This window comes from Tupaia chinensis, unplaced genomic scaffold (genome assembly GCF_000334495.1).
Source record: "Tupaia chinensis unplaced genomic scaffold, TupChi_1.0 Scaffold147350_1, whole genome shotgun sequence".
Taxonomy (NCBI): domain Eukaryota; kingdom Metazoa; phylum Chordata; class Mammalia; order Scandentia; family Tupaiidae; genus Tupaia; species Tupaia belangeri.
Window position 1 is genome coordinate 683,399 of NW_006207201.1, and position 9,409 is coordinate 692,807.

Here is a 9,409-nt window from a genome sequence, read left to right on the forward strand (position 1 = left end):
AGAAGATTTAAAAATGACCAGTGAGAACATTTACAATAAAAATGCTCAATATTACTAATCATCAGGGAAATGCAGGTAAAAAAACATGATGAGATATCATCTTACCTGTTAGAATGGCTACTGCCAAAATAAAAATTAAAAATAATAACAAGTGCTGATGAGGCCATGGGGAAAGAGGAACTCTTATGCAGTGTTGGTGGAAATGTAAATCAGTATAGCCATTATGAAAAACAGTATGGGAGTTCCTCAAAAGTCTTAATATACAGCTACCTTATGATCCAGGAATCCTACTACTGGCTATATACTCAAAGGTAAGGATATCAGTATGATGAAAATATGTATGCACTCCTATATTTAATGCAAAACAGTAGCTTAGATATGGAACCAATGTAAGTGCCCTGTAATTGATGAATGGGTAAAGGAAATGTGGCATACACACATCATGGAATATTATTTAGCCATTAAAAATTATGAAATTTTTTATCATCTGAAGCAACATAAATGAACCTGAACTAATGCTATGTGAAATAAGCCAGATACTGGAAGACAAATACCATACTCATTAGTAAAACCAGAAAATTGCATTGCATAGGAGTGGGAAATAAAATGGTGGATACCGGAAGCAGGAAAGTATATGAAATTGTAAGAATGGGGAGAACTTGGTTAACATATACAAGAGTGCAAGTAGATGTGGAATGGTTTCTATAGTACTTCAATGCAGTAAAGTAACTATAGTTGGTGACAATTCAATGTATACTTCAAAGCAACTGGAAGGGAGATTCTCCCTCCTCAAAAGGGTGAGTCAAACTGAGATGTAGGGAGTTAGAAGAAACGATGTCCACAACAAAAACTAATAATAAATGATCACTTTTCATTGTATACATGTATTGAAAAATCACACAGTATCACATGAAAATGCACACTTTTTATGTTCATTAAAAATTATAATAATACTTAACCTTGCAGGGAAGATACCACAGTCATGAAAGTGGTTTTCCCAGGATGAAGCTTATCCATTGCACTCTGGATACACTTGATTCCTGCAATTTCCCCAAAGGTGGGAAGCTCTATTTTTAGTTACATGTCCTCTCTTTTTTTTTCAGAATTGTTTTGTAATTTTTGGGTGTATAAGTATCTCATTTCCTTGGTTACATTTTTTTCCTTTTTTTGCATACTATTGTAAATGAAATTGTTCTATTAATTTCCTTTTTAGACTGTCCATTGCTTTTGTATAGAAATAACTGATTTTTTATATCCTACAACTTTTTTATTAGATTTAACTTTTTTTCTGTAGAACATTTAGTGTTTTCTATATATAAAGTGATATGACCTGGAAACAAAAATTATTATTTCTTTCTTTCTGATTTGGAGGGCTTTTATTTATTTTTCTTTCCTAATCACTTTGCTTGGAATTTTCATTAATAAAAAGAATAGAATTTTTTAAAGTGAGCATCTTTGCCTTGTTTCTGATCTTAGAAGAAAGGCTTTCATTCTAACTATTGAATATGTTAGTTGTGGACTTTTTTATATGTCCCTAATTGTGTTAAAGACATTTTCTTCTGTTTCTAGTTTATTAAGAGCCTATATTTTGAAAGGGTGTTTAGTTTTCTAAATGCATTCTGTATTAATGTATTTTTTTCTCACTTAATTCTATTAATGTGTTTTTATTGTTTGTTGTTTTTTAGATTTTTACTATACGGTGCATGTGCTTGCTTGAGAGAGACAGAGAGAAGAAAAGTAATAAATCACCCCTCAGAGAAGTTGGCCACACCACAATCCCTTCTTATCTCAGGATTTTGGGCATGAACACACATATTTCCAGTATGTTTTTCAAACCACTGGGTCTGAAACTTGAACTTTGAAGTCAGCCATGTAGGATCCAGTGCCTTAACAATCATGTCACCTGCTTGACCTAATGGGGTGTTTTGTACTGATTGATTTTAGTATGTTGAAGCATCCTTGTTTACTAGGAATAAATTCAAATTGTTTATGGTATATAATCTTTTTAATATGTTGCTATTTCTTTTGCTCAAATTTTGCATCAATATTCATAGAATATTAGTCTGTAATTCTCCTTTCATGTAGAAGCTTTCTTTCTGATTGTTGTCAAAGTAAAGGTGATCTAATAGAATGAGTTCCAGGATTTTTATTTGTTAAGAGTTTTTTTGTGACACTATTCACAACTGATGTCATGAAATCAACCCAAATGCCCATGAACAGGTGAATGGATAGAAAAACTATGGCACATTTTCTCTATGGAATGCTATTCAACCAAAAAAAAAAAAAAACCTGGCTTTTGACAGGAAGTGGATGAATATGGAAGATTTACTGCTGAATGAAGCAAGTCAGGCTATGAAGGAGAGGCATTGTATGTCCCCACTTAATATATACCAAGTGTCCACACTTTATGACTGAAACTAATTGACTAAAAATATAGAAACACAGTATATAGACGTAAATACCAGATACTGTGTGTGTGAAAAAGGAGGGTCTGAGGAAGGACATTTAGAAGGAAAATAGGGAGACAAAGCATTAATAGCACAAAGAAAAGTGGTATTATCTGTTGAAGATATTTTGTAGTTTTATCAACTGTACTAGGGAGAAATGCTCACCTGTTGAAATATCCACTTTGTAAGCCAAATAATAATGTGATTGAATGTATAAAAGAAAAATAAATAAATAAATAAATAAATAAAAAGTTTTTTATATAAATTATTACATTTTCTTACTAGTTGCAGATCAATTCCATTTTCCTTCTTTTTGTGATTTACTGTTACTAGATTGTTTATAGAAATATATCCACTTCATTTAGGTTATAGAAAATGATTAGTATACAAATATTCATTTTAATTCGGCGTGAGTTTTAAGCCACCGGGTCCGGGACGTGAACCACGGTCGACTACATGGGAGTCCAGCAACATAGCCATTATGCTAACTGCTGGTTCCCACTAGTTTCACTTCTGATTTGAGTAATTTGAGTCTTTTCTCTTTTTTGGTTAAAGTTGCTAAAGTTTTGTTATTTTGTTATACATTTGAAAACGCAAACATTTAGTTTCATTGATTTTCTCTGTTTTTCTAATGTCTATATTATTTATTTCTAGTAAATCTTTATTATTTTGTTCATTCTGCTAACTTTGATCTTAGTTTACTTTTGGTTTTCTAAGGTTAGGTTATTGACTTGAAATCATTTTGACTTGAAATCAATTTATAAATTGACAGCATTAAACTTCCCTCTTACCACTGTGTTCACTACTGCCCATAAATCTGGCTATGTTGTTTCATTCCTTTTTATGAAAGAAGGCATGTGCACATGCATGAGGATGAGAGAGATACAGAGCACCAACCCCCAATTAGGGTCTGGCCACACCACAATCTTTTATTCTCCAATTCTCCATCCCCTGAGAATTCAGGTGCATGTACCTGGCATGAAACTGATGGGGCCAGGATTTGCATCTTATTTTTTCATGTAGGCATTGTTTCCTCTGCAAAGAAACCAACTTCTGTGCCATTGGGTGGTACAGTTGTAATTTCATTTTAACTAATCTCAAGGCATTTTCTATTTTACCTTGGAACTTCTTCATTGACTCATTGGCTATTTAAAAACACATTTAATTTACACATATTTGTTAATTTTCCAGTTTCTTCTTATGTATGTATTGATTTCATATGAGAGAAAGAGATAGAGAGACAGAGGGCACCTCCTTGGGGTCTTTATGTCAAGATCCATCCATATTCTCATCCATCCTGAATCACAAGCACACAGATGCACCCAGCATCTACAGGGAGGCCTCAGAACATAAACCTGAGACTTCCATATGGTTCCAAAATTACAAAGGATTGCATTATCATTATGCTGCTGGCTCGCCCCCCCTTTCTGTTTTTATTTAATTTTATTTCATTTTTACCAGATAAGATAGTTTATGTAAATATATTAATTCAACTTTTAAAATTTTATTAAATCTTGTTCTGTGGCCCAGCAAGCATATAATTTATCCTAAAGACTTTTTCATGTGCGCTTGAAAAAATGTGTGGTATGCTGTTTGGATGAGGGTTCTGTATGTCTGTTAGGTATATTGACTTATGGCATATTTTAAGACCTCTATTTCCTCATGGATCTTCAGTCTTATTTTTCTTTCTTTCTTTTATTTAAGGAGATTTTTGCTATAGAGTATATGCACTCACCAGAGAGAGAGAAAGAAGTGAGAAATCACTACCCAGGGGGAATGGCCACTCCACAATCCCTTCTCCCCCATTCTCCTCTCAGGATTTTGGGCACACATGCACATGCACCTGGCATTTCTTTTAAGCCACCATGTCCAGGCCTCAAACCACAGTCAACTACAAGGGATTCCAACAATGTAACCATTACATCATCTGTTGGTACCTCAATCTGATTTTTCCATCTGCTACTGAAAGTATTGTATTGAAGTCTATGTCTATTATCCTAGAATTGTCTTTCTAACCTTAATTCTGTCAATGTTTGTTTCATACATTTTAGGCCTTTGATGTTTGGTACATACATGTTTATAACTATTGTATCTTCTTGGTGAATTGCATTTTTTAATAAGTATGATGTTCTTTTTAGTATCTTAAAAGAGATTTCTACTTAAATTTTATTAATTCTCATATTAATATTTCCATCACTTATCTCTTTTATAAGTTTATTTATTGATTGATGACAGAGTGAAAGTAGGTGCACGACCAACAGGGTTTTTATGTCCACAATCCACCCCAAGATTTAGTCAGCCCTGTATCAGGGGCCTGTATGTCCCTGGTGTGTTCAAGTAGGTCTCTAGACATGAACATGAAAACTTTCTATGAGGGTCAGCCTCACAGTGTATTGTGTTACTGCTATGCCATTATCTGGCCTCTCCACCTCTTCTTTCTTTACTGTTTGTATGAAATTAATTTTAATAATTTCAATTGAAACCATTTTGTGTTTTAAGATATAAACTGGAGGCAGAAGAAGCTGGGCCTTCAGCACAAGGTTCCACATGGCTCCAGCGAACTAGATTTTTCAGAGAATGAAGATTTTGTACTGATAATTCAGACTCCAGCAAACGAGCTAGTGGTAGGGAGCCCCCCACCCCGCACCCCCAGCCTTCTATCTCTGCTTCTGTCTCGGTTCTTGTCTCTCCCTGTTTCTGTATTTCTTTAGTAATTTTTCCTTTTTACAATTTTTTAAAAAGGCACAGTTTTTCTCTGGCTCTTAGCTCCACCTTCTATCTTGTTAGGTATCGCTCTGGTCTTCCCACCAGGCAGAAGAAGCTGGGCCTACAACAGAAGGTTCCACATGGCTCCAGCAAACTAGATTTTTCAGGAAATGAAGATTTTCTACTGATAATTCAGACACCAGCAAACGAGCTAGCGGTAGGGAGACCCTGCCATCTGCCGGGGACCAGCCTCGGCGGTGGTGGGTTGACTTGATGGAGGTGACGCTGGAAAGGAAGACTAAGGTCTCGGTGCGTTTTCATGCATGTCCTCAACTGGACACTTCTCCGAGATTGCTTTCTGAGGAGTGGCAACTGTTAGGAATCATCATGCGTTTTTATTGAAAATGTGATACATGCAAGTAAATGGGAGAGGGGATACGTGTTCTAATTATCAATTCATAAAGTTTTAACAATAGAAATCATTCAGGATTTGATTAAGGGCAGATCTATTAATCATTGATACAGTTCAACAATTGTTTGATTGATGAAAACAGGTTCCTGGTAACTTCAAGCAGTGCTATTTCAGGAAAAAATTCCAGCAAGCAGAGTTAACTACCAACCGATATTCAGGAGCAGCCGTCTTATGATTACTGAAAGAAAATCTCAAGCATAGATATTAGTTCATATGGATTTTCATAAAGAATGATACTTATATAATTCTATAGGGATCTAAAACTTAAGGAATCCTAATATATTTACCTGTCCTGAAGGGGTGAAATTAGTGTTCACTTGATGAGGGCGGGAATACAGCCTTTTCAACTGGTGGTGAAGTGACTAATAAGTTAATGAAAAACTGTAAAATGGGTTTATGGTGTTGTAGATACACTTGTGTAGCCTATGGCACCACTGTTATGTATTTTGTTAGAACATTAGTTACCATGGGATGAGAGCGTCCTGGGCCAGTTTCGGCCTAGTCCTATTGTATGTAAAAAGGTTATTTATATTAAATGTGTCTTGAAAGAAGGGCCTTCCAAAGATCAAGAAGAACTTTGGCACACTCTTTATTGTGCCCAATGAAGCACTGTAATTAACAGTAAGTGGTCAGGGTAAAGGGGAGCAGTCAGGGGGACATTTCGGGAAATCTTACCACACACTCAAGATGTATGAGGGAGCTATGTAATTCTTTTGTAGTAGTAAATCGGGGAGTCAGAGGGGGGTCACTTCCCAACAAGGCTATCACAGTCCCAGAGCGAATAGCAAGCAGCCTTGCCAACATGCTAAGTGACCCAAGCTTGTTCCAAGGTCGGGGGGCATACAGTAGCGGCCTTGCCAACTTACTGAACCGAGCGGAAGCGATGCTCAAAGGTCAAAGGGCTCAGACAGTTCCTGGAGCCCCACCAGGTTGGATTCCTCCAGCTTCCCACACCCCCAGGCTTCAATATCTGCTTCTGTGTCTCGGTTCCTGTCTCTCCCTGTTTCTGTATTTTTTTGTAATTTTTACTTTTTGCACTTTTTGTAAAAGGCACAGTTTTTCTCTGGCTCTTAGCTCCACCTTCTATCTTGTTAATTATCGCTCTGGTCGCCCCACCAGGCAGAAGCCAGGCCTTCAATGGAAGGTTCCACATGGCTCCAGCGAACAAGAGTTTTCAGAGAATGACAATTTTTCTACTGATAATTCAGACTCCAGCAAACGAGCTAGCAACAGAAGAAGCCGGGCCTTTAGCAGAAGGTTCCACATGACTTCAGCTAACTAGATTTTTCAGGGAATAAAGATTTTCTACTGATAATTCAGACTCCAGCAAATAAGCTGGCAGTAGCGTGCCCCCACCCCACCCCCCAGGCCTTCTATCTCTGCTTCTGTGTCTTGGTTTCTGACTTTTTGTAATTTTTCCTTTTTACACTTTTTCAAAAAGGCACAGTTTTTCTCTGGCTCTTAGCTCCAACTTCTACCATGTTAATTATAGCACTGGTCCTCCTACCAGGCAGAAGAAGCCGGGCCTTCAGCAGAAGGTTCCACATGGCTCCAGTGAAGTAAATTTTTCAGGGGAATGAAGATATTCTACTGATAATTCACACTCCAACAAATGAGCTAGTGGTTGAAGAAGCCAGGCCTTCAGCAGAAGGTTCCACATGGCTCCCGTGAACTAGATTTTTCAGGGAATGAAGATTTTCTACTGATAATTCAGACTCCAGCAAATGAACTAGCAGTAGCGTGCCCACCCCACCCCACATTCCCAGCCTTCAATCTCGGCTTCTATGTCTTGGTTCCTGTCTCTCCCTGTTTCTGTCTTTTTTTTTTTTTGTAATTTTTCCTTTTTACACTTTTTTTAAAAGACACAGTTTTTCTCTGGCTCTTACCTCCACCTTCTATCTTGTTAATTTTTGCTCTGCTCCTCCCATCCAGGCAGAAGGGCAGAAGAAGCGGGGCCTTCAGCAGAAGGTTCTACATGGCTCCACTGAACTAGATTTATCACGGAATGAAGATTGTCTACTGATAATTCAGACTCCAGCAAACGAGCTCGCGGCAGAAGAAGCCAGGCCTTCAGCGGAAGATTCCACATGGCTCCAGTGAAATAGATTTTTCAGGGAATAAAGATTTTCTACTGATAATTCAGACTCCAGCAAACAAGCGAGCAGTAGGGAGCTCCCACCCCGCAGCACCAGCCTTCTATCTCTGCTTCTGTGTCTGGGTTCCTATGTCTCCCTGTTTCTGTATTTTTGGTAATTTTTCCTTTTTACACTTTTTTTAAAAGGCACAGTTTTTCTCTGGCTCTTAGCTCCACCATCTATCTTGTTAATTATCATACTGGTCCTCCCAACAGTCAGAAGCCGGACCTTCAGCAGAAGGTTTTACATGGCACCAGTGAACTAGATTTTTCAGGGAATGAAGATTTTCTACTGATAATTCAGACTATAGCAAACAAGCTAGCGTTAGGGTGCCTCCCCCAGCACCCCCAGCCTTCTATCTCTGCTTCTGTGTCTCAGCTCCTACCTCTCCCTGTTTCTTTTTTTTGTAATTTTTCCTTTTTCCACTTTTTAAAAAGGCACAGTTTATCTCTGGCTCTTAGCTCCACCTTCTATCTTGTTAATTATCGCTCTGGTTCTCCCACCAGGCAGAAGCTGGGCCTCCAGCAGAAGGTTTCACATGGCTCCAGTTTACTAGATTATTCAGCAAATGAAGATTTTCTACTGATAATTCAGACTCCAGCAAAAGAACTAGCGGTAGGGAGTCCCCACCCACCCACACCCCCAGCCTTCTATCTCTACTTCTGTGTCTCAGTTCCAGTCTCTCACAATTTTGGTCTTTGTTTTTGTAAATTTTCCTTTTTACACTTTTTTTAAAGGGCACAGTTTTTCTCTGTCTCTTAGCTCCACCTTCTATCTTGTTAATCATAGCTCTCGTCCTCCCACCAGGAAGAAGAAGGCGGGCCTTCAGCAGAAGGTTCCACATAGACCCAGCCACCTAGATTTTTCAGGGAATGAAGATGTTCTACTGATAATTCAGACTCCAGAAAATGAACTAGGGGCAGAAGCTGGGCCTTCAGCAAAAGGATCCACATGACTCCAGCGAACTAGATTTTTTAGGGAATGAAGAATTTCGACTGATAATTCAGACTCCTAAAAATGAGCTAGCAGTAGGGTGCCGCCACCCCGAACCACCAGGCTTGTATTTCTGCTTCTGTGTCTCAGTTCCTGTCTGTCCCTGTTTCTGTCTTTTTTTGGTGATTTTTCCTTTTCACACTTTTTTAAAAAGGCACAGTCTTTCCCTGGCTCTTAGCTCCACCATCTATCTTGTTAATTATTGCTCTGGTCCTCCCACCAGGCAGAAGAAGCCCAGCCTTCAGCAGAAGGTTCCAAATGGCTCCAGCAAACTAGATTTTTCAGGAAATGAAGATTTTCTACTGATAATTCAGACTCCAGCAAATGAGCAAGCAGTAATGTGCCCCATCCCCACACCCTTAGCCTTCTATCTCTGCTTCTGTGTCTCAGTTCCTGTCTCTCCCTGTTTCTGTCTTTTTTTTTTTTTGTAATTTTTCCATTTTACGCTTTTTTTAAAAGGCACAGTTTTATTCTGGCTCTTAGCTCCACCTTCTATCTTGTTAATTATTGCTCTGGTCCTCCAAACAGGCAGAAGAAGCCGGGCCTTCAGCAGAAGGTTCCACATGGCTCCAGCGAACTACATTTTTCAGGGAATGAAGATTTTCTACTGATAATTGAGCCTCCAACAAACGAGCTAGTAGTAGGGAGCCCCCCTC

At 38.3% G+C, this 9,409-nt stretch overlaps 1 pseudogene; it reads left to right on the forward strand.

The window, feature by feature from the left end:
• The first annotated feature begins 950 nt into the window (after window positions 1-950).
• Window positions 951-1,081, forward strand: LOC114006373 (uncharacterized; annotated as a pseudogene).
• The last annotated feature ends 8,328 nt before the right edge of the window (window positions 1,082-9,409 follow it).